The sequence below is a fragment of the Macaca fascicularis genome, chromosome 13 (genome assembly GCF_037993035.2).
Source record: "Macaca fascicularis isolate 582-1 chromosome 13, T2T-MFA8v1.1".
Taxonomy (NCBI): Eukaryota; Metazoa; Chordata; class Mammalia; order Primates; family Cercopithecidae; genus Macaca; species Macaca fascicularis.
This window is the reverse complement of record NC_088387.1, coordinates 14,647,971-14,674,722: the sequence shown is the minus strand read 5'-3', so window position 1 is coordinate 14,674,722 and position 26,752 is coordinate 14,647,971. Positions and strand designations below refer to the sequence as shown.

Here is a 26,752-nt window from a genome sequence, read left to right as displayed (position 1 = left end):
CCCTCTCCTGCCACTCCAGGTAAAAGTTTCTTGGCCACAAACCTGATTTAGCAGTATCCCTTCATCTTAGGTGGGTAACAGAAAGCCATTCATGACCTATCCAAGCATGGAGGGGGAATTTGACTTAGAAAACTTTTAGGTGGACTAGTTGGTGAAAGAAAGTGCATTCTAGGGCTCACAGACCTACACATAGAGTTGCTAGCACATAAAGCATATGTATGAATTCTTTCTGAGCCCATGGCAAGACCAGGGTGCACTTCATCCATCTACTATGCTGGTATGAATAGATACTTGCCCGAAAAAGAAAAGAATAACTCAGGAAGCCCATTCTTCTACAGGACACCAGGTGGTAGGTAGGAGTCTTGGGGTTGCTGTGGTATGTATGTTTTAAGGTTGTCTTTTAATCATCTTCAGCAAACTCAACAGTCTTCAGAACATAAAAAAAATTATTCAACATTGCATAATAACTACCACAAATCTATCCATGATAAAGAACTGTACCCACATAATAATAACATTAATAGCAATCATAATGGTGTGATATAAATGTCATTTTAAAGAAGAGAATAATAAAAGAGCAGATATTTAAGAGCATATTCCTGTAAGCCTGTGACATTGTTCCCATATGAGCCCTCGTGTTATTGATTACAGGGAGAGGCTTGGGGCTGCATCTTGAAATATCTTCTGTGATGGCAAAGAAGAGTGGCAGTAGGGAGAATAATTCTGAGCCACACGAGGGCTTGGGCAAAAGTGGAGATGCCTGTGCCACGTGGAAATACATTACAAATGGACTATGGAAAAGGGTCTGGCCAGAGTCCTGCCTGACACAGGTCATACAAAAGCTTTCAGTAGTTCGCCCCAAGAAATGGCTGGTCCAGGCTGTAGATGAGAAGCACTGGGCAGACAGATCCACACCCGCTTCCTGAGTCTCAGAAGTCTGGTGTGCATCGAACATTAAGCCCCCAAGCCTACTGAGACTTCACCTCCTGGCTGGTCTTCTACCATCTGATTCTTGAGCCCCATCACGTAAGTGCCATCTCCATCCTGGAATTGCTGACAATGTCTGATGGAGGGTTTCACCCTGGGTACTCAGTACCAGCAATGGATGAAATACCAGAAGGGAGGCTCCAGGGCTTCCATAGAAGACACATTCTAAAGTTGCTCGGGTGATCAAATGGTCATCTCATAGATTTTCAGCAGAACTGCAGCATTTTGTGAATACCTGAGTGAATGCAGAAAGTATCCAGACGCATGGGCATTCTAGGAAGCTCCCTGTGTAAATCAAATACAAGGAATATCTACTTCTGGGCTCAAAAGCTAACTTAGATTGCAGGGGCCTTTAAAAACAGTATGCTGAGAATAGATAGGGCTCAAGGACAGTATCTCCAATTGAACTTTTAATGAACTCCCGTAGGCGCCAAGAAGGCGGGCAGATAAGGAAGAGCATAGCAACAAGGAACTGAGTAGAAGGTTACACCTGGGAAAAGAAAGTTTGTTTTACATTGCATTCTTTCTGCTGACGTGGGGTTTATGGAGTATAAATAAAGTGAGGCGGAGGCTCTGAGCGCGGCCGCCATGTTCTCTGTGTGTCTTTGTCTTTTGTGTGTTCTTTCATTCTCCACCACCCCCGACACGGACCCCAACATTAGATAATAAAAAAAGTGAGATGCTGGCAGAAGGCAAATAACTCCACTTCAGTTCTTGAGAGAAAAATGGTTCTGTAACCTCTGAGTTTATTTAGAAAATGTTTGGAGCCTCAGGAAGACCAAGTATATCATTCCTGATGTTTCCAGGGCAGATTGGACTGCTTGGGCCTCTGGGACTATTCTAAGTCCTCTCAGACTTCCATGGGAAACCGTATCTCTACTCCTAGAGCTCACACCACCCCTGAGCAAGCTCATTGTTTTCTAAATATTCCAAGGAAGTCCATCCAGGGTATGCCTGTATTGGTGAGTTTCACCTTGGACTGGCAGGAGAACTCTGAGAATGATACATCCTGACTTCACTTGATAAAGGTAGGGGAGCCAAGAAGTCCAGATCTGGAGAGCACCTGAAACACCAGATGGCAGAAGGACAGTAAGGAGGTGAAGTCAGCTATGGAGGTGGAGCTTCATGTTTAATGCATGTAGGATTCTGAGTTCCAGGACTGATGGGCTGGTGGGGATGAGATACATGTCTTCTTTGCAGGGAGCCAGGCCAAACCAGCCATCTGGTTGCACTACTGAAAGCTTTTGTGTGCCCAGTGGTAGGTAAGACACAAGCCAAACTCTCTTCACCTCTGGCTGGTAGTCCTTGACTAGAGAGGTTTGCACACAAGTGGTCCTATTAGCCCATGCTCTCCTGTGGCTTGCTTTGCTTTCACCTGTTTCTCATGTTTGCCATCATGGAACACATTTCATAGTGAAATTCTTTGACTCTGACTCCAAATTACACAAGGAGGACCCAATTTGTCAACTTTTCATATATTTAGGAGAATCTCCACATTGATTTTTGTATCCTTATGTTCATATTGTCACCAGTATTAAAATTCTTACTATTTAGGTCATTGCGTTCACTATCATAATTATTAAATATTTTTCATTTATCATTTATTTTTATTGGTTAATTTTTTGTGGCAGCTGTTATATAACAATCACTAGAGTTTCTCTATTCATGAAAGATGTCCACGTTAATGGAGGTAACTAGGAGTGTTACTTTACAGGTATGTAAACACAGATAATCTTGGCTGAACTGTGGCTATATTGTCTGGTGTCCCTTTGAAGGTGAAGCCTCTTGTGTTATTCTAAGTGACCTCTGGAGACAGAAACTGTCTCATAATTGCAGGGACGACTTGAGAAGGCATCCTGAGCCTATGCAGAAATGCAGAAGCACTTCCATGATCTAAGCAACCTATGTGAAGGCCTGAAAGCCAAAGCAAAGCTGTCCAACAAAAAGTTTTCCTAGTAACACTGGAGGTCCATCAGTCACTCCTCCTGGTCTGGAAATGCCAGAAATGTCCTCCGTGGTTCTTGTGAGGGTCCAGATCTTTTCAAAATCACCTCAGAAGCCATAGAACCACTCCATCCTACCTGAAATTGCAGAATGACTTTTCTTTTGACCAGAGTCTCAAAAATATATTCATTGATAGTTTTGGTTCCTGGGAGCCGCCATTGCTTGCAAAAGATGTGCCAGAGACTAGACATTTTCTGTTTCCTCACTTGTCCGGAAAAGACTGAAGTGTTTCTGGAACACAGAAATGGGAATCTGACCCTCTGAGCAGCCTCAGAATTTTCTAAGTCTTCCAAGCAGAGTGGAAGTTCTGGTGAGGACCCTTTGTACCCCCGATGGTCTGGAATCACATAGGATGATGCGTTCAAACAACTCTAGGTGGAGATATATTTTCTGAGATATTCCAAGGAGGAGGGACACAACTGGACCAGATGTTAAAAGGGCAGCTGAGCATTAAGTGCCTATGTAGTGTTTGCAGCTTAATGTCCCATGCAGAAGGGGACTCTGGGCTCTTGTGTTAGAATTCAATGTAATTCTGGGGTCCTGCTTTTCTTCCAGGAAATCCCACTTCCATCTGGATGTCTGGATGAACCACTGAAAGCCACTGAGTGTCCTGCAGTAGGTGAACTGTGGCCAGAGCCCAAGGATGAAGGGGGCTCCTTCTGTCTGTGACTGTGAAGAGGAAGCCTGAGGTATAGCAGACTCAGGCCCCAGAAGGATGGAAAAAATGAGGTGGGGAGTGAGGGGACCTCAGAGGAAGACTGAGGTCTGCAGAATCCCAGGGTCAAGGAGACAGTGCGGTGTCCTGGTGGTGTCCTTGATGTTCCAAGAGGGGTGATAATCCATCTCCTGAGTAAAAGCTTCATATGGGGTGAGGAGGGGAGAAGTAAACAGAGAGGAAGCAGGGAAGGCCAAGACAGCGACCAGCCTTAGAGCGATTTTAACCAGAAATGGACACAGACCCTGGACCCCATCGCGGGGTTGCAGGCCAAGGACCGTCTCTAGGCGATGCATAGCTCCCTTGTGGGGTTAGTGGGAGTAGGCATTGTGACGTCTGCAGGGGTGTGGAAGGCTGGGCGACGGGAGCAGCTTACAGGGCTGGACCAGAAATACTGAACTTCTTTTCCATCAGTGAAATCCACTTCCGAGTCAGAAAAAACTGCAAGTTCTGGAGGGGCAGGGCCTAGGAGGAGGTCAGGGCCTGAGCCTTCCTGCTTTGACCCCCCCTACCCCCCGTGTTTCTGGGTCTGTCCTCACTTCCACCCAGCGGATCTTGAGTATCCTCCTTTGAGTCCCCACGAGTGTGTTGTGTGCAGTGGGGCCAGGCTGCTTCATCCACTGCACGTTCAATGTTTCCAATACTTTCTGGCCAAAGTTTAGAGTTGTCAGACCACTGACTTTGAATGTTGACCTGGTTCCTTTTGAACAGAGTAAAATCTATTGAAGTTTAAGGTCACCTCTTTTCATGGATGGTGAAGAGGCAGGCTATTCAGGCGCAACTGCCCTCAGGTCTGGAGGGCGCCGGAGGTCACTGTGGGTGGTGGGTGAAGCCGGAACCTCTGTGGCTCTAGACTTTCAAATATTTCATTTTTTCTTTTGTAGTTTGTGTTTGTTGCTTGCTTTTTTTTACAATGGGAACTGGAATGTAAGATGCCAAACTAGCCTGTGGGGGACATGGATTTTCACAACAGTAACCACAGAGTGTAGTTTCCATTTCTATTCCCTGTTCATGTGGGAGGCAGAAAAGGAAATCAGGTGCTCAGTTCTAGGGACATCACAGGACTAGGACATGTACAGTGAGGGTGGAAGGCAGAGGCATTGCTTTAGGAGAATAAAATTACTGCATGCACACACATATGTATGTATATGGATGTATGTACACAAATATGCATATTTATAGATTCTGTTCTTCCTCTCTCTATATAATTTTCTTTATTTCACACTTGATATGATTTTTTTTATTATACTTTGTGTTCTAGGGTACATGTGCACAATGTATAGGTTTGTTACATATATATACATGTGCCATGTTGGTGTGCTGCACCCATTAACTCATCATTTACATTAGGTATATCTCCTAATGCTATCCCTCCCCCCTCCCCCCACCCTACATCAGGCCCCAGTGTGTGACGTTCCCCTTACTGTGTCCAAGTGATCTCATTGTTCAGTTACCACCTATGAGTGAGGACATGCGGTGTTTGGTTTTCTGTTCTTGCAGTAGTTTGCTGAGAATGATGGTTTCCGGCTACATCCATGTCCCTACAAAGGATGCAAACTCATCCTTTTTTATGGCTGCATGGTATTCCATGGTGTATATGTGGCACATTTTCTTAATCCAGTCTGTCATTATAGGCATTTGGGTTGGTTCCAAGTCTCTGCTATTGTGAATAGTGCTGCAGTAAACATACATGAGCATGTGTCTTTATAGCAGCATGATTTATAATCCTTTGGGGATATACCCAGTAATAGGATGGCTGGGTCAAATGGTATTTCAAGTTCTACATCCTTGGAGGAATCACCACACTGTCTTTCACAGTGGTTGAACTAGTTTACAGTCCCACCAACAGTGTAAAAGTGTTCCTATTTCTCCACATCCTCTCCAGCACCTGTTGTTTCCTGACTTTTTAATAATTGCCATTCTAACTGGTGTGAGATGGCATCTTATTGTGGTTTTGATTTGCATTTCTCTGATGGCTAGTGATGATGAGTATTTTTTCATGTGTCTGTTGGCTGCATAAATGTCTTCTTTTGAGAAGTGTCTGTTCTTATCCTTTGCCCACTTTTGGATGGGGTTGTTTGTTTTTTTCTTGTAAATTTGTTTGAGTTCTTTGTAGGTTCTGGATATTAGCCCTTTGTCAGATGAGTAGATTGCCACAATTTTCTCCCATTCTGTAGGTTGTCTGTTCACTCTGATGGTAGTTTCTTTTGCTGTGCAGAAGCTCTTTAGTTTAATTAGATCCCATTTGTCTATTTTGGCTTTTGTTGCCATTGCTTTTGGTGTTGTAGATATGAAGTCCTTGCCCATGCCTATGTCCTGAATGGTATTGCCTAGGTTTTCTTCTAGGGGTTTTATGGTTTTAGGTCTAATATTTAAGTCTCTAATCCCTCTTGAATTAATTTTTGTGTAAGGAGTAAGGAAGGGATCCAGTTTCAGCTTTTTATTTATGGCTAGCCAGTTTTCCCAGCAGCATTTATTAAATAGGGAATCCTTTCCCCATTTCTTATTTTTGTCAGGTTTGTCAAAGATCAGATGGTTGTAGAAGTGTGGTATTATTTCTGAGGGCTCTATTCTGTTCCATTGGTCTATAGCTCTGTTTTCATAGCAGTATCATGCTGTTTTGGTTACTGTAGCCTTGCTGTATAGTTTGAAGTCAGGTAGCGTGATGCCTCCAGCTTTGTTCTTTTGACTAGGATTGTCTTGACAATGCGGGCTCTTTTTTGGTTCCATATGAACTTTAAAGTAGTTTTTTTCCAATTCTGTAAAGGAAGTCATTGGTAGCTTAATGGGGATGGCATTGAATCTATAAATTACCTTGGACAGTATGACCATTTTCACGATATTGATTCTTCCTGTTCATGAGCATGGAATGTTCTTCCATTTGTTTGTGTCCTCCTTTATTTCATTGAGCAGTGGTTTGTAGTTCTCCTGAAGAGGTCCTTCACATCTGTTGTAAGTTGGATTCCTAGGTATTTTATTCTCTTTGAAGCAATTGTGAATGGGAGTTCATTCATGATTTGGCTCTCTGTTTGTCTGTTATTGGTGTATAAGAATGCTTGTGATTGTTGCACATTAATTTTGTATCCTGAGACTTTGCTAAAGTTGCTTATCAGTTTGAGGAGATTTTGGGCTGAGACGATGGGGTTTTCTAAGTAGACAAGCATGTTATCTGCAAACAGGGACAATTTGACTTCTTCTTTTCCTAATGAAATACTCTTTATTTATTTCTCTTGCCTGATTGCCCTAGCCAGAACTTCCAACACTATGTTGAATAGGAGTGGTGTGAGAGGGCATCCCTGTCTTGTGCCAGTTTTTAAGGGGAATGCTTCCAGTTTTTGCCCATTCGGTATGATACTGGCTGTGGGTTTGTCATGAATAGCTCTTATTATTTTGAGATACGTTCCATCAATACTGAATTTATTGAGAGTTTTTAGCATGAAGGGTTGTTGAATTTTGTCAAAGGCCTTTTCTGCATCTATTGAGATAATCATGTGGTTTTTGTCTTTGGTTCTGTTTATATGTTGGATTACGTTTATTGATTTGAGTATGTTGAACCAGCCTTGCATCCCAGGGATGAAGCCCACTTGATCATGGTGGATAAGCTTTTTGATGTGCTTCTGGATTCGGTTAGCCAGTATTTTATTGAGGATTTTTCTGTCAATGTTCATCAGGGATATTGGTCTAAAATTCTCTTGTTTTGGTGTGTCTCTGCCAGGCTTTGGTATCAGGATGATACTGGCCTCATAAAATGAGTTAGAGAGGATTCCCTGTTTTTCTATTGATTGGAATCGTTTCAGAAGGAATAGTACCAGCTCCTCTTTGTACCTCTGGTAGAATTCAGCTGTGAATCTGTCTGGTCCTGGACTTTTTTTGGTTAGTAGGCTATTAATTATTACCTCAATTTCAGAGCCTGCTATTGGTCTCTTCAGGGATTCAACTTCTTCCTGGTTTAGTCTTGGGAGAGTGTATGTGTCCAGGAATGTATCCATTTCTTCTAAGTTTTCTAGTTTATTTGCGTAGAGGTTTTTATAGTATTCTCTGATGGTAGTTTGTACTTCTGTGGGGTCGGTGGTGATATCCCTTTATCATTTTTTATTGCATCTATTTGATTCTTCTCTCTTTTCTTCTTTATTGCTCTTGCTAGTGGTCTATCAATTTTGTTGATCTTTTCAAAAAACTAGCTTCTGGATTCAATGATTTTTTGAAGGGTTTTTTGTGTCTCTGTCTCCTTCAGTTCTGCTCTGATCTTAGTTATTTCTTGCCTTCTGCTAGCTTTTGAATGTGTTTGCTCTTGCTTCTCTAGTTCTTTTAATTGTGATGTTAGGGTGTCAATTTTAGATCTTTCCTGCTTTCTCTTGTGAGAATTTAGTGCTATAAATTTCCCTCTACACACTGCTTTAAATGTGTCCCAGAGATTCTGGTATGTTGTATCTTTGTTCTCATTGGTTTCAAAGAACATCTTTATTTCTGCCTTCATTTCGTTATGTACCCAGTAGTCATTCAAGAGCCAGTTGTTCAGTTTCCATGTAGTTGAGTGGTTTTGATTGAGTTTCTTAATCCTGAGTTCTTGTTTGATTGCACTGTGGTCTGAGAGACAGTTTGTTATAATTTCTGTTCTTTTACACTTACTGAGGGGTGCTTTACTTCAAACTATGTGGTCAATTTTGGAATAAGTACAATGTGGTGCTGAGAAGAATGTGTATTCTGTTGATTTGGGGTGGAGAGTTCTGTAGAAGTCTATTAGGTCCGCTTGGTGCAGAGTTGAGTTCAATTCCTGGATATCCTTATTGACTTTCTGTCTCGTTGATCTGTCCAATGTTGACAGTGGGGGGTTAAATTCTCCCACTATTATTGTGTGGGAGTCTAACTCTCTTTGTAAGTCTCTAAGGCCTTGTTTTATGAATCTGGGTGTTCCTGTATTGGGTGCATATATATTTAGGGTAGTTAACTCTTCTTGTTGAATTGATCCCTTTATCATTATGTAATGACCTTGTTTGTCTCTTTTGATCTTTGTGGTTTAATGTCTGTGTTATCAGAGACTAGGATTGTAACCCCTGACATTTTTTTTGTTTTCCATTTGCTTGGTAGATCTTGTTCCATCCCTTTATTTGGAGCCTATGTGTGTCTCTGCACGTGAGATGAGTCTCCTGAATACAGCAAACTGATGGGTCTTGACTCTTTATTCAATTTGCCTGTCTGTGTCTTTTAATTGGAGCATTTAACCCATTTACATTTAAGGTTAATATTGTTATGTGTGAACTTGATCCTGTTGTTATGATGTTAGCTGGTTATTTTGCTCGTTAGTTGATGCAGTTTCTTCCTAGCATCGATGGTCTTTACATGTTGGCATGTTTTTGCAATGGTTAGTACTGTTTGTTCCTTTCCATGTTTAGTACTTCCTTCAGGAACTCTTGTAGGACAGGCCTGGTGGTGACAGAATCTCTCAGCATTTGCTTGTCTATAAAAGATTTTATTTCTCCTTCACTTATGAAACTTAGTTGACTGGATATGAAATTCTGGTTTGAAAATTCTTTAAGAATGTTGACTATCGGCCCCCACTCTCTTCTGGCTTGTAGAGTTTCTGCCAAGATATCTGCTGTTAGTCTGATGGGCTTCCCTTTGTGGGTAATGTAACCTTTCTCTCTGACTGCCCGTAACACTTTTTCCTTCTTTTCAACTTTGGTGAATCTGACAATTATGTGTTTTGAAGTTGCTCTTCTTGAGGAGTATCTTTGTGGCGTCCTCTGTATTTCCCGAATTTGAATGTTGGCCTGCCTTGCTGGGTTAGGGAAGTTCTCCTGGATGATATCCTGCAGAGTATTTTCCAACTTGGTTCCATTCTCCCCATCACTTTCAGGTACACCAATCAGATGTAGATTTGGTCTTTTCACATAATCCCATATTTCTTGGAGGCTTTGTTCATTTCTTTTTACTCTTTCTTCTCTAAATTTCTCTTCTTGCTTCATTTGATTCATTTGATCTTCAATCTCTGATACTCTTTCTTCCAATTGATCAGGTCGGTTACTGAAGCTTGTGCATTTGTCATGTAGTTCTTGCGTCATGGTTTTCATCTCTATCAGGTCGTTTATGGACTTCTCTGCATTGGTTATTCTAGTTATCCATTCGTCAAATCTTTTTTCAAGGTTTTTAGTTTCTTTGTGCTGGGTTTGTAGTTCCTCCTTTAGCTCTGAGAAGTTTGATCAACTGAAGCCTTCCTCTCTCAACTTGTCAAAGTCATTCTCCATCCATCTTTGTTCTGTTGCTGGTGAGGAGCTGCGTTCCTTTGGAGGGGGAGAGGTGCTCTGATTTTTTGAATTTTGAGCTTTTCTGCACTGCTTTTTCCCCCTGTTTGTGGTTTTATCTACCTTTGGTCTTTGATGATGGTGATGTATGGGTGAGGTTTTGGTGTGGATGTCCTTTCTGCTTGTTAGTTTTCCTTCTAACAGTCGGGACCCTCAGCTTCAGGTCTGTTGGAGTTTGCTTGAGGTTCACTCCAGGTAGGCTCCTCCCAGTTAGGCTCTCCAGTTAGGCTACTCGGGGGTCAGGGACCCACTTGAGCAGGCAGTCTGTCAGTTCTCAGATCCCAACCTCCATGCTGGGAGAATCACTACTCTCTTCGAAGCTGTCACACAGGGACATTTACATCTGCAGAGGTTTCTGCTGCTTTCTGTTTAGCTATGCCCTGCCCCCAGAGGTGGAGTCTACAGAGGCAGGCAGGCCTCCTTGAGCTGCAGTGGGCTCCACCCAGTTCGAGCTTCCTGGCTGCTTTGTTTACCTACTTAAGCCTCAGCAATGGTGGGCACCCCTCCCCCAGCCTCACTGCCGCCTTGCAGTTAGATCTCAGACTGCTGTGCTAGCAATGAGAGAGGCTCTGTGGGCTTAGGACCCTCTGAGCCAGGTGTGGGATATAATCTCCTGGTGTGCTGTTTGCTAAGACCCTTGGTAAAGCACAGTATTGGATGGGAGTGACCCAATTTTCCAGTGTTCTGTGTCACAGTTTCCCTTCACTAAGAAAAGGAATTCCCTTCCCCCTTGCACTTCCTAGGTGAGGCGATGACTTGCCCTTCTTCGGCTCTCACTCGTTGGGCTGCGCCCACTGTCCTGCACCAACTGTCCAACATGCCCCAGTGAGATGAACCTGGTACCTCAATTGGAAATGCAGAAATCACCCATCTTCGGTGTTGCTCACGCTGGCAGCTGGAGGCTGGAGCTGTTCCTATTTGGCCATTGTGGCACCAACCTCACTTGATATGATTTCTAAATTTAAATGCCTTTGAGACAAACATGAATTGTGAAGGGATTTAAAAATGTCAGTGAAAAATGGAATTAAAAATAAAAATATAAGTATCAACTTTATTTCTCAATATAATCTCTACTGAGGTCAAGACACTGCATTAAGGGATGATCCCAACCATTCAGTCCATTGCTAAAGAACTGAGGGTCATGGGAATTTAACCATGTCAATGCAATCTTCTACTATTAACTGAAGAAAAATGGGTGCCCTTTACAGTTATTTTAAGATTAGGAAAAATAAGGTCAGAAGAAACCAAATCAGGACCGTAATGTTGATGCCTAATAATTTCCCATGAAAACTCTTTCAAAATTACCGGTGTTTGATGAGAGGAAGGAACAGAAGTGTTGTTGTGGTGCAGAGGGACTCTCTAGTGAAGCTTTACAGGGCACTTTTCTGCAAAAGTATTTGCTAATTTTCTCTAAGAACTCTCCTACTAAGCAAATATTATGGTGCTTTGATCCTACAGAATGTCAACAAGCAAAATGCCTTGAGCATCCCCAAAACCTCTATGGCTTTTGCTTTTGAGAAGTTTGCTTTTGCTTTGACTGGACCACTTCTACTTCTTGGTAGCCATTGTTTTAATTGTGCTTTGCCTTCAGGATCCTATTGATAAAGTCAGTTTCACTCCCTGTTATAATTCTTCAAAATAATGCTTCAGGATCTTGATTCTGCTTGTTCAAAATAGTCACTAATAGCTCTACTTTTGTCCATAGCTGATCTAGGCACAAGGGTATTTGGGACTCATCAAATGTAAAGTTTCTCAACTTTCACGTTATAGTCAGTATTGTGTAAGCTGAACCAATTGAGATGTCTGTGGTGTTGGCTATAATATCTCTCGTTAATTGTCAGTCCTCCTCAATTAGGGCATAGAAACAATTTTTTTTCTCTCAAAAATTGGAATGGATGCCCCTCCTCTGTGGGCTTCATCTTCAACATTGTCTTATCTCTTCTTAGAATCAGGTATCCCTTTGTAAACGACTGATCCTTCAGGTCATTTTTCCCATAGACTTTTCTTAAAGAATAATTTATTTCACCGTTTTTTGTACCCCAGCTTCACCATAAATTTGATGTTTGTTCTTGTTTCAGGTTTGGCAGAATTCAAGTTTGGCAGAATTCATGTGGTTCTTTTCAGACTGATGTTTTAAATCCTATTCACATATGTTAAAACACGGCCGGGCATGGTGGCTCACGCCTGTAATCCCTGCACTTTGGGAGGTTGGGCAACATGGCAAAACCCTGCCTCGACAGAAAATACAAAAATTAGCCTCTACAAAAAATACAAAAATTAACCAGACAAGGTCCCAGCTACTTGGAAGGCTGAGGCAGGAGAATCGCTTCAGCCTGGAAGCAGAGGTTACTTTGAGCCAAGATTGCTCCACTGCACTGCAACCTCGGTGAGAGGAGTGAAACCCTGTCTCAAAAATAAGAAAAAGTTAAAATAAACTAGTATATGTGTGTTTTGATGCAAAAGCTAAAAGTTCACGCATAGTTTTTTCATAATTGTTATTTTGCATGAACTTATTGAAGCCCCCTATTATTTGCCATAATTTTCTCATCTTATTAATTTCTATATACATACAGAATTTCCAATTTGTGTAAACCTTTCTTCCCAGTTACTGAACAATTATTTTAAATTGGAAAAATATGAGCTATTTTAATCTATATTTTTGTTTTCTACTTCTGAATATTTTAGAGAAAAAATGGATAATGAGACTTGTAAGATGGAGATGTTTGGAAGTTTCTATTACCAATGACAAATTAATTTTTAAATAATTTCAGGAAAATTTAGGTGAATGTCTGTACTTTCATATGAACATTCATAGTAAAACAGATTTTTTAATTTCTACCCTTGATAAACTTTAGTATAAAATATGTGAGTAAATGTGTACTTTTCCGTTCCTCATGAACATTCTCAAGTTTATGCTATCTGGATTTTCTCAGGATGAATTACAAGCTGTATATGCTGCTGAAGTGTCTCAAAGATTATGTCCCAAAGAGAGTGCCCTACTGTTTTTCCAATATTAATTTCTAAGTTTTACCAAGTTACAAGTTTTTTTTTCATAAAATATAAAACATAACTTTCCTGTGGTAAGGGGTACAAAGGAAGCTTGGATTTGTTCTGAGAAGGGGAGAGGGTACTTCTGCCCATTGCCATGCACATCTGATTTTAGAGCTGAATGCCTTTCTGAGCTTGGCTCACTCCTCTCAAACTTGCTGGTAAATAGACACAAATTAAAGAGAAATAATTGTACACCATTTGGGATCAACGAATCCAGATATCTGAACCATTGTTTATTATTTGCCCCTCCCACCCTCTCACCCTCCCAGATCTCTAGTGTCTATCATTCCACTTCTATGTCCAAGTGTACAATTATTTAACTCACACTTACAAATGAGAACTTCATGTGTTCATTTGTACAGATTCTCTTCCACCTAGCTACCTCTGAGACTGCAAGAACAATCACTCCTCCCCCTCCTCCTTCTCAGCCTACTCAAACAGAAGACCAGGAGCATTATCTATCTATCTATCTATCTATCTATCTATCTATCTATCTATGCACACACACACACGTACACATATATATACACACACAAATATATATACACACATATGTGTACATATACACACACACTCATAAAGAATTTGCATTTTAAAGAATGGCAGAACCATAGTTGTTCAAAAATCAACTATATAATTCTATATATGATAAATGTCTACTAGAAAATTCACGTTGAAAATTGCAAACACGACATAGAAAAAATAAAGTTTTAAAAAATTTTATTTTATTTCATTTTAAGTTCCAGGATACATGTGCAGGACGTGCAGGTTTGCTACATAGGTAAGTGTGTGCGATGGTGGTTTGCTGTACCTATCAACCCGTAACCTAGGTATTCAGCCCCACATGGATTAGCTATTTATTCTGATGCACTCCCTCCTCACTCACCCCCAGACAGGCTCCAGTGTATGTTGTTCCCCTCCCTGTGTCTATGTTTTCTCATTGTTCATCTGCCACTTATAAGTGAGAACATGTGTATTTGGTTTTCTGTTCCTGCATTAGTTTGCTGAGAATAATGGCTCCCAGCTTCATCCATGTCCTTGCAAAGGACATGATCTCATTCCTTTTTATGGCTGTATAGTATTCCATGGTGTATATGTATCACATTTTCTGTATCCAGTCTGTCACTGATGGGCATTTGGGTTGATTCCATGTCTTTGCTATTGTGAAGAGTGTGGCAATGAACATATGCATACAAGTATCTTTATAAAACAAGAATTTATATTCCTTTGGGTATATACCCAGTAATGGCATTGCTGGATCAAATGGTATTTCTGATTCTAGGTCTTTGAAAAATCACCACACTGTCTTCCACAGCGTTTGAATTTACATTCACTCCAACAGTGTAAAAGTGTTCCTGTTTCCCCACAGTCTCACCAGCATCTGTTGTTTCTTGACTTTTTATTAATCACCATTCTGACTGGCATGAGATGACATCTCACTGTGGTTTTGATTTGTATTTCTCTAATGATCAGTAACGTTGGGCTTTTTTTTTTTTCATATGTTTGTTGGCTGCATAAGTGTCTGTTCATATCCTTTGCCCACTTTTTAAAATATTTTTATTTTCACTTTTTAAGACAGAGTCTTGCTGTGTCACCCAGGGTGGAGTTCAGTGGCACAATCTCGGGTCACTGCAACCTCTACCTCCCAGATTCAGGTGGTTCTTCTGTCTCAGCCTCCTGAGTAGTTGGGATTACAGGCACCTGCCACCACATCTGGCTGATTTATTGTATTTTGAGTAGAGACTGAGTTTCACCAGGTTGGCCAGGCTGATCTTGAACTCCTGGCCTCAAGTTATCTGCCCACCTCACCTTCCCAGACTTCTGGGATTACAGGTATGAGCTACTGCACCCAGTTTTTGCCCACTTTTATATGGGGTTGGATTTTTATAGTTTTGGGTTTTACATTTAAATCTTTAATCCATTTTCAGTTCACTTTTGCATAAGGTATAAGGAAGGGGTCCAGTTTCAGTTTTCTGCATATGTCTAGATAGTTTTTCCAGCACCATTTATTATTAAATAGGGAATCCTTTCCCCATTGTTTGTTTTCATCCAAAATAAAATGGTTGTAGATGTGCAGTCTTATTTCTGATATCTCTATTCCATTCCATTGGTCTATGTGTCTGTTTTGTACCACTACCATGCTGTTTGGGTTACTGTAGCCTTGTAATATGGTTTGAAGTCAGGTAACAGGATGCCTCCAGCTTTGTTATTTTTACTTAGGATTGTCCCGGGTATATGGACTCTTTTTTCGTTTCATATGAATTCTGAAGTAGTTTTTTCTAATTTTGTAAAGAATGTCCATGGTAGTTTATGGGAATAGCATTGAATCTATGAATTACTTTGGGAAGTATGGCCATTTTCATGATATTGATTCTTCTTACCCATGAGCATGGAATGTTTTTCCATCTGTTTGTGTCCTCTCTTATTTCCTTGAGTAGTGGTTTGTAGTTCTCCTTGAAGAGGTCCTTCACTTGCCTTGTTAGCTGTATTCCTAGGTAGGTATTTTATACTCTTTGTAGCAATTGTAAATGTGAATTAATTTGTGATTTGGCTCTCTTCTTGTCTATTGTTGGTGTATAAGAGTGCTTGAGACTTTTGCACACTGATTTTGTATCTTGAGACTTTGCTGAAGTTGCTTGTAGCTTAAGAATCTTTTGGGCTGAGGTGATGAGATCTTATAGATATAGGATCATGTCATCTGCAAGAAAAGAAAGTCCGACTTCCTCTTTTCCTGTTTGAATATGCTTTATTCTTTCTCTTGCCTGATTGCCTTGGCCAGAACTTCCAACACTATATTGAATAGGAGTGGTGAGAGGGCATCCTTGCCTTGTGCCAAATTTCAAATGGAATACTTCCAGCTTTTGCCTGTTCAATATGATAATGACTGTGGGTTTGTCATAAATGGCTCTTATTATTTTGAGGCAAGCTCCATCAATACCTAGTTTCATGAGAGTTTTTAGCATAAAGGAATGTTGAATTTTATCAAAGACCTTTTCTGAGTCAACTGAAATAATCATGGGGTTTTTGTCTTTAGTTCTGTTTATGTGGTGAATTACATTTATTGATTTGCATATGTTGAACCAGCCTTGCACCCAAGGGATGAGGCCGATTTGATCTTGGTGGATAAGCTTTTTGATGTATTGCTGGATTTGGTTTGCCACTATTATATTGAGAATTTTGCAACAAAGTTTATCAGAAATATTAAGCTAAAGTGTAGTAAATACATTGAAAATAATAACAGACTGATTAAAAGACTAAATAATATGAATCCTAAGTGTTTTCACAACTGATTTATAGAGTAAAAGCATTGCCAAACTAAATGAGCTTGGCCAAAGACTGTACAGGGTCTGAGATGTTGTCTCAACTTCCATTACTCATTGTGAGGTGGACCTACAGTAACTATATTTGATGCAAAATTTCATGTTGATGGAAGCTGAGATGTCCTGCAGTCTCAGAGGGACAGTATTCTGGTGTGTCTCCCTTTGCCCTGTCAGGAATAAAGATCTAGACTCTACAGGTTTTGTCAAAATATACAATATGTAGGAAATGGGGCAGGGTTTAGGTTGTGAGGCAAAGCCTAGAGATATAAAGAAACAGCTTCTGACCCAGGGCTCATGAAGTTAGGTTAGTTTCAGAGATGATGGTGGAGTGAGCATAGTACAGTCTTTGGAACCATTCCTTCCCCTTATTTGTTCATAGGCCAGATGTGCTCAACTAGGGGGCATCTCAGGTCTGATGAACAGAGTCCTGGAGAGACAAAGGGGCAATCCTGAGGAAGAGGCTCAACAGGGAGGAAGGAGCCACCATTTTCTCTCCTGAGAAAAATCCTTCTCCCTAGGAAACCATAGGATTTTCTTTGGTCCCAGTGAGACTTTTTCTGAGTGAAGAGAGCAGAGAGAGCAAGGGACTGATGTGTTATCTGTTTCCACCTCCTGCAGTGATTCTGAAACCATGGGGGACAGAATTATCTTCAGAATCATGAGCAATCCAGATGCCATGGTTTCACACAAGACACTGGAAGTTCTTATCTCTGGGGGGTAGGCACTGGTCACTGATACTCTTTAAAGCTCATTCACTGATTACAAAGTGAGCCAAATTAATAATCTACTGCAAGTTTTACTAAACTCACTTTACTCGACACACAATTCACACACATTGTTAATATACACATTTTGATGCTTGGACAGGGTTGGACCCAAGATTCTGTACTTCTATGGAGCCCTGTGTTCTGCCCAGGTGTAATTTACTCTCTGGTAAGTAAACTGATCACATAACTAACAAGAGATTGATCTGTGATGATTAGAAATGAGAAGATCTGTTGGTTATGTTTTATTGGGATGGATTCTATTAACATTTAAATACAGTTTAAAAGCACAGCTTTACAATGAAAAGTAAGAAGCAAATATAAAAAGTGAAGGGGCTGGCGGAGCAAGATGGCCGAATAGGAGCAGCTCCAGTCTCCAACTCCCAGCGCCAGCGACACAGAAGACCGGTGATTTCTGCATTTTCAACTGAGGTACTGGGTTCATCTCACTGGGGAGTGCCGGACGATCGGAGCTGGTCAGCTGCTGCAGCCCGACCAGCGAGAGCTGAAGCAGGGCGAGGCATTGCCTCACCTGGGAAGCGCAAGGGGGAAGGGAGTCCCTTTTCCTAGCCAGGGGAACTGAGACACACAACACCTGGAAAATCGGGTAACTCCCACCCCAATACTGCGCTTTAGGAAACAGGCACACCAGGAGATCATATCCCACACCTGGCCGGGAGGGTCCCACACCCACGGAGCCTCCCTTGTTGCTAGCGCAGCAGTCTGTGATCTACCGGCAAGGCAGCAGCGAGGCTGGGGGAGGGGCGCCCGCCATTGCTGAGGCTTAAGTAGGTAAACAAAGCTGCTGGGAAGCTCGAACTGGGTGGAGCTCACAGCAGCTCAAGGAAACCTGCCTGTCTCTGTAGACTCCACCTCTGGGGACAGGGCACAGTAAACTAAGACACACAGACACCTCTGCACAGACGCAAACGACTCTGTCTGACAGCTTTGAAGAGAGCAGTGGATCTCCCAACACGGAGGTTGAGATCTGAGAAGGGACAGACTCCCTGCTCAAGCGGGTCCCTGACCCCTGAGTAGCCTAACTGGGAGACATCCCCCACTAGGGGCAGTCTGACACCCCACACCTCACAGGGAGGAGTACACCCCTGAAAGGAAGCTTCCAAAGCAAGAATCAGACAGGTACACTCGCTGTTCAGAAATATTCTATCTTCTGCAGCCTCTGCTGCTGATACCCAGGCAAACAGGGTCTGGAGTGGACCTCAAGCAATCTCCAACAGACCTACAGCTGAGGGTCCTGACTGTTAGAAGGAAAACTATCAAACAGGAAGGACACCTACACCAAAACCCCATCAGTACATCACCATCATCAAAGACCAGAGGCAGATAAAACCACAAAGATGGGGAAAAAGCAGGGCAGAAAAGCTGGAAATTCAAAAAATAAGAGCGCATCTCCCCCGGCAAAGGAGCGCAGCTCATCGCCAGCAACGGATCAAAGCTGGACGGAGAATGACTTTGACGAGATGAGAGAAGAAGGCTTCAGTCCATCAAATTTCTCAGAGCTAAAGGAGGAATTACGTACCCAGCGCAAAGAAACTAAAAATCTTGAAAAAAAAGTGGAAGAATTGATGGCTAGAGTAATTAATGCAGAGAAGGTCATAAACGAAATGAAAGAGATGAAAACCATGACATGAGAAATACGTGACAAATGCACAAGCTTCAGTAACCGACTCGATCAACTGGAAGAAAGAGTATCAGCGATTGAGGATCAAATGAATGAAATGAAGCGAGAAGAGAAACCAAAAGAAAAAAGAAGAAAAAGAAATGAACAAAGCCTGCAAGAAGTATGGGATTATGTAAAAAGACCAAATCTACGTCTGATTGGGGTGCCTGAAAGTGAGGGGGAAAATGGAACCAAGTTGGAAAACACTCTTCAGGATATCATCCAGGAGAACTTCCCCAACCTAGTAGGGCAGGCCAACATTCAAATCCAGGAAATACAGAGAACGCCACAAAGATACTCCTCGAGAAGAGCAACTCCAAGACACATAATTGCCAGATTCACCAAAGTTGAAATGAAGGAAAAAATCTTAAGGGCAGCCAGAGAGAAAGGTCGGGTTACCCACAAAGGGAAGCCCATCAGACTAACAGCAGATCTCTCAGCAGAAACTCTACAAGCCAGAAGAGAGTGGGGGCCAATATTCAACATTCTTAAAGAAAAGAATTTTAAACCCAGAATTTCATATCCAGCCAAACTAAGTTTCATAAGTGAAGGAGAAATAAAATCCTTTACAGATAAGCAAATGCTTAGAGATTTTGTCACCACTAGGCCTGCCTTACAAGAGATCCTGAAGGAAGCACTTAACATGGAAAGGAACAACCGGTACCAGCCATTGCAAAAACATGCCAAAATGTAAAGACCATTGAGGCTAGGAAGAAACTGCATCAACTAATGAGCAAAATAACCAGTTAATATAATGGCAGGATCAAGTTCACACATAACAATATTAACCTTAAATGTAAATGGACTAAATGCTCCAATTAAAAGACACAGACTGGCAAACTGGATAAAGAGTCAAGACCCATCAGTCTGCTGTATTCAGGAGACCCATCTCACACGCAGAGACATACATAGGCTCAAAATAAAGGGATGGAGGAAGATTTACCAAGCAAATGGAGAACAAAAAAAAGCAGGGGTTGCAATACTAGTCTCTGATAAAACAGACTTTAAACCATCAAAGATCAAAAGAGACAAAGAAGGCCATTACATAATGGTAAAGGGATCAATTCAACAGGAAGAGCTAACTATCCTAAATATATATGCACCCAATACAGGAGCACCCAGATTCATAAAGCAAGTCCTTAGAGACTTACAAAGAGACTTAGACTCCCATACAATAATAATGGGAGACTTCAACACTCCACTGTCAACATTAGACAGATCAACGAGACAGAAAGTTAACAAGGATATCCAGGAATTGAACTCATCTCTGCAGCAAGCAGACCTAATAGACATCTATAGAACTCTCCACCCCAAATCAACAGAATATACATTCTTCTCAGCACCACATCATACTTACTCCAAAATTGACCACGTAATTGGAAGTAAAGCACTCCTCAGCAAATGTACAAGAACAGAAATTATAACAAACTGTCTCTCAGACCACAGTGCAATCAAACTAGAACTCAGGACTAAGAAACTCAATCAAAACCGCTCAACTACATGGAAACTGAACAACCTGCTCCTGAATGACTACTGGGTACATAACGAAATGAAGGCAGAAATAAAGATGTTCTTTGAAACCAATGAGAACAAAGATACAACATACCAGAATCTCTGGGACACATTTAAAGCAGTGTGTAGAGGGAAATTTATAGCACTAAATGCCCACAAGAGAAAGCAGGAAAGATGTAAAATTGACACTCTAACATCGCAATTAAAAGAACTAGAGAAGCAAGAGCAAACACATTCGAAAGCTAGCAGAAGGCAAGAAATAACTAAGATCAGAGCAGAACTGAAGGAGATAGAAACACAAAAAACCCTCCAAAAAATCAATGAATCCAGGAGTTGGTTTTTTGAAAAGATCAACAAAATTGACAGCCCACTAGCCAGACTAATAAAGAAGAAAAGAGAGAAGAATCAAATCGACGCAATTAAAAATGATCAAGGGGATATCACCACCGACCCCACAGAAATACAAACTACCATCAGAGAATACTATAAACACCTCTACGCAAATAAACTGGAAAATCTAGAAGAAATGGATAATTTCCTGGACACTTACACTCTTCCAAGACTAAACCAGGAAGAAGTTGAATCCCTGAATAGACCAATAGCAGGCTCTGAAATTGAGGCAACAATTAATAGCCTACCAACCAAAAAAAGTCCAGGACCAGATGGATTCACAGCTGAATTCTACCAGAGGTACAAAGAGGAGTTGGTACCATTCCTTCTGAAACTATTCCAATCAATAGAAAAAGAGGGAATCCTCCCTAACTCATTTTATGAGGCCAACATCATCCTGATACCAAAGCCTGGCAGAGACACAACAAAAAAAGAGAATTTTAGACCAATATCCCTGATGAACATCGATGCAAAAATCCTCAATAAAATACTGGCAAACCGGATTCAGCAACACATCAAAAAGCTTATCCACCATGATCAAGTGGGCTTCATCCCTGGGATGCAAGGCTGGTTCAACATTCGCAAATCAATAAACATAATCCAGCATATAAACAGAACCAAAGACAAGAACCACATGATTATCTCAATTGATGCAGAAAAGGCTTTTGACAAAATTCAACAGCCCTTCATGCTAAAAACGCTCAATAAATTCGGTATTGATGGAACGTACCTCAAAATAATAAGAGCTATTTATGACAAACCCACAGCCAATATCATACTGAATGGGCAAAAACTGGAAAAATTCCCTTTGAAAACTGGCACAAGACAGGGATGCCCTCTCTCACCACTCCTATTCAACATAGTGTTGGAAGTTCTGGCTAGGGCAATCAGGCAAGAGAAAGAAATCAAGGGTATTCAGTTAGGAAAAGAAGAAGTCAAACTGTCCCTGTTTGCAGATGACATGATTGTATATTTAGAAAACCCCATTGTCTCAGCCCAAAATCTCCTTAAGCTGATAAGCAACTTCAGCAAAGTCTCAGGATACAAAATTAATGTGCAAAAATCACAAGCATTCTTATACACCAGTAACAGACAAACAGAGAGCCAAATCAGGAATGAACTTCCATTCACAATTGCTTCAAAGAGAATAAAATACCTAGGAATCCAACTTACAAGGGATGTAAAGGACCTCTTCAAGGAGAACTACAAACCACTGCTCAGTGAAATCAAAGAGGACACAAACAAATGGAAGAACATACCATGCTCATGGATAGGAAGAATCAATATTGTGAAAATGGCCATACTGCCCAAGGTAATTTATAGATTCAATGCCATCCCCATCAAGCTACCAATGAGTTTCTTCACAGAATTGGAAAAAACTGCTTTAAAGTTCATATGGAACCAAAAAAGAGCCCGCATCTCCAAGACAATCCTAAGTCAAAAGAACAAAGCTGGAGGCATCACGCTACCTGACTTCAAACTATACTACAAGGCTACAGTAACCAAAACAGCATGGTACTGGTACCAAAACAGAGATATAGACCAATGGAACAGAACAGAGTCCTCAGAAATAATACCACACATCTACAGCCATTTGATCTTTGACAAACCTGAGAGAAACAAGAAATGGGGAAAGGATTCCCTATTTAATAAATGGTGCTGGGAAAATTGGCTAGCCATAAGTAGAAAGCTGAAACTGGATCCTTTCCTTACTCCTTATACGAAAATTAATTCAAGATGGATTAGAGACTTAAATGTTAGACCTAATACCATAAAAATCCTAGAGGAAAACCTAGGTAGTACCATTCAGGACATAGGCATGGGCAAAGACTTCATGTCTAAAACACCAAAAGCAACGGCAGCAAAAGCCAAAATTGACAAATGGGATCTCATTAAATTAAAGAGCTTCTGCACAGCAAAAGAAACTACCATCAGAGTGAATAGGCAACCTACAGAATGGGAGAAAATTTTTGCAATCTACTCATCTGACAAAGGGCTAATATCCAGAACCTACAAAGAACTCAAACAAATTTACAAGAAAAAAACAAACAACCCCATCAAAAAGTGGGCAAAGGATATGAACAGACATTTCTCAAAAGAAGACATTCATACAGCCAACAGACACATGAAAAAATGCTCATCATCACTGGCCATCAGAGAAATGCAAATCAAAACCACAATGAGATACCATCTCACACCAGTTAGAATGGCAATCATTAAAAAGTCAGGAAACAACAGGTGCTGGAGAGGATGTGGAGAAATAGGAACACTTTTACACTGTTGGTGGGATTGTAAACTAGTTCAACCATTATGGAAGACAGTGTGGCGATTCCTCAAGGATCTAGAACTAGATGTACCATATGACCCAGCCATCCCATTGCTGGGTATATACCCAAAGGATTATAAATTATGCTGCTATAAAGACACATGCACACGTATGTTTATTGCAGCACTATTCACAATAGCAAAGACTTGGAATCAACCCAAATGTCCATCAGTGACAGATTGGATTAAGAAAATGTGGCACATATACACCATGGAATACTATGCGGCCATAAAAAAGGATGAGTTTGAGTCCTTTGTAGGGACTTGGATGCAGCTGGAATCCATCATTCTTAGCGAACTATCACAGGAACAGAAAACCAAACACCGCATGTTCTCACTCATAGGTGGGAACTGAACAATGAGATCACTCGGACTCAGGAAGGGGAACATCACACACCGGGGCCTATCATGGGGAGGGGGGAGGGGGGAGGGATTGCATTGGGAGTTATACCTGATGTAAATGACGAGTTGATGGGTGCAGCACAGCAACATGGCACAAGTATACATATGTAACAAACCTGCACGTTATGCACATGTACCCTACAACTTAAAGTATAATAATAATAAATAAATTAAAAAAAAAAAAAAAAGAAAAAAAAAAAAAAAAGTGAAGGGGCTATTCCCCAAAGTAGTTTCCACTGAAATACCACCAGAGAAAAACAACTCTCAGGACAGGGATACTGCTTCAAAGACACAGATTTCACCGCTGGATGGTTGATCTAGAATTTCCGAAAATTCCATCCATTACTCATGAAATGCAGTTTATTTAAGAACTTTCTAATTTGACTGTAGTTTCATACTCACACACTTCAGTGTGTTGTGTATTATTCCATTGATGATAAGAATAACTTATTTGGAAATGAATTACATACTGGTGAGGAAATTTTCCCTTTAAATTAAACTTAAACTCACACCATAAAATTAGCAGCATCTGTTTGTCTGTTCCAAGAATTAAATAGGTTCTACCCAGGGCACCTGAGGTCAGTTGAAAACAAAAGCAAAAAAAGTTGGAATAAAAAGTAAGAACACCCTTCCAATGTTACAAATGCATCCCAGTCTCAATTATTCACATTCACGAGAATGATTCACCTATATCCCACTTTAGCAAAATTTCACCTACTCTCGACTACCAATTGACTAATCAAAACAAACCAAGACAGAATAATAAATTCAAATTCATCCAGTACACTGAGGGGAAAACCTACACCTCAAAATGTAGTATACAGATATTCACACAGGATGTCATCTACTGTGAAAACACGTGCACAGAGACAGTCCCTTCACATGATCAGAATACTCACAACTCCACAAGAATATATTAGATATAGGATTATCTTGAAATGCGGCCATGACTAACCAGTTGTCCCTTTTACATAGACAAAAACCTGAGGACCACATTATGTTATGTAGGAATGACTGTACACTTGTGTGCGTGTGTGTGTGTGTAGGGATCCGGGGAATCCAATAGACATTCCAGTGATAACCTTTTCATGTTCAGCCTCTTGATTCTATATCCGAGTGAAATGACTTGCCAGTGGGGAACAAGATAAGTCTTTGCAGGAAGTGCTCTGGTGGGAGCTAGATACCCAAATCATAAAGCATCGAGTGTTGGAAACATGCACTGAAGTTAGACGAAATACTCCACGCACAATTTAGACGGTGAAAGACTTTCGGGTAATCATGCAGTCACCGAGAGGCTGATTGATGACATTCCCCGAATTTATGATTGCAAGAAGAGACAAATATTCATGACATTCTATTTCCGGTGGTTGGGGACATACGATGGCAATTTAAGAAATCATGAAATCAAGAAACTTGAGTAATCGGAAGGTATGCCAACTAAAACCTTCGATTCCTTTAACAAAGGATGAAAACAAAAACCACATATCACACAGCATGGGAGAGGACATTTTCATATGTATGTGATAATGGATCAACATTTGAGAGAGATGCAATAAAAAGTTGTAAATTTGACAAAAGCAAACAACCAGAATTAAACACTGGAAAAGCCTGGGTGACGGGAGTGGAGCGCCCTGTCTCAAGAAGAAAGAAACAGAGAGATTTAAAAGCAGGGAGTGAAACAGAGGTTTGTACACCATTGTTACTACTGGCCCGTGTTTCAGTAGGAAAAGGCGAAAAGAAGGCATTTATCTCATGGATTCTTGCATGGATTGCTCAGGATCTGGGATGTTGCCTCCGTTTCCAGTTAGGCATTGTGTGGTGGACTGGCAGTTCCCACATTTGGTGCAAAATTTAAAGCTGATGAACGTAGACATGCTCCCCAAACTAGGAGGGGCAGAATTTGGGTGTGTCTTCAGGTCCTTTGGCTTACCAGGAATGAAGATCCTGGCTCCAGGGATTTTGTCAAAATGTCTTAGAGAGTGAGAAACGGGGCAGAATTTAGGCCCGGCGCCAAGGCCTCGAGGTGTAAAGAAACATGCTGGCCTCAGGGCCCATGAAATCAGGATGATTTTAGGGAGGATGGTGGAATGAGAGGACTGTGACCTTTGGCCCCGTTTCTTTCCATTGTCTTTCATGGGGCAGGTGTGTTCAATCAGAAGGCTTCCTGTGCCCGATGAAAAGAGTCCTGGGGGAGGAAAGAAGCGCTGCTTAGAGAGTTGCTCCACAGGGAGAAAGGAGCCACCATTTTCAGGAGAATGATCCCCAGAAGCATGAGCAGTCCAGATGCCGTGGCTTCACACAAGACGCTGGAGGGTGTTACGTCTGAAGCCGGGACCTGGGCATCGGTGTTCTTTCATGCTCATAACTGATTTTCAGGTGAGCCCAATGGATCACCTGTCTGCCAGTCATGCTCATCACACTGTACTTTACACACAAGTCACACAGAGACACTGTTAATACGCGCATTTGTGTGCTTGAGCAGGGTTGCTCCCAAGATTCTGTGGTTGTACGGAGCCCTGAGTTATGCCCTGGACATCTTTACTCTCGGGTTGGTCAACTTGGATCACTGTACCGAACGAGAAATGGAGCCTGAAATCCAATCGGCGAATACACAAAAGGAAGGGGCCATTTCCCACAATCATTTCCACTGCAACACCACCTCGGATGAACAAGTCTCATTGCAGGTCAGGGACTATGCTTCAGAGATGCACCTTTCGCAGCTGGACGATTGACCCGGAATCTCCCAAATGCCATTTTGATGCACACCAAATGAGTTTTATTTCAGTGCTTACTGCTTTTATTTTAGTTGAATACACACACGCTCCTGTGTTTGATTACCTTGATTATCAATACGATTTACTTCCAAATGACTCACATACCAGTGGGATGATTTTCTGCTTCAATTCATTGGAAATGGGCAGCATTCAATAGGCAAGTGTGTCTGTCTGTCTGTCTCCAGCATTCTGTGGGTTCCACCAACGGCACAAGTCCTAGGGCGCCTGAGGTCCATTCAACAAGCAATGTAAAAACGGCGAGGCAGGTTCAAAAGAAGAACATCCTTCCTCTCTTCAAATGCGTCCCAGTTTCCACTACTCAAGGTAGCAAGAAGGATCCACAGAAGTCCCACGTTCGCAAAATTTCAACTTCTGGTGCTCACCAACAACTGACGAATGAAACACACCCCAAGAGAAAATAGTCAACCCCGTCCCCTGCAATAACCTCACGCGCAACCCTACACTGCAATATGTCCTATTCAGAAATTCACACTGAATGTCATCTACCATGAACACAAACACACA

At 41.4% G+C, this 26,752-nt stretch overlaps 1 long non-coding RNA gene across 2 annotated transcripts in view; it reads left to right on the top strand.

The window, feature by feature from the left end:
- Positions 1–3,530: 3,530 nt before the first annotated feature.
- Positions 3,531–26,752, top strand: part of LOC135966770 (uncharacterized) — a 39,835-nt gene continuing 16,613 nt past the window's right edge. For both annotated transcript variants that reach the window (XR_010580359.2, XR_012422026.1), the window contains exon 1: positions 3,531–3,680. This is a non-coding gene — a long non-coding RNA (uncharacterized lncRNA). The remainder of the gene's footprint in view (positions 3,681–26,752) is intronic.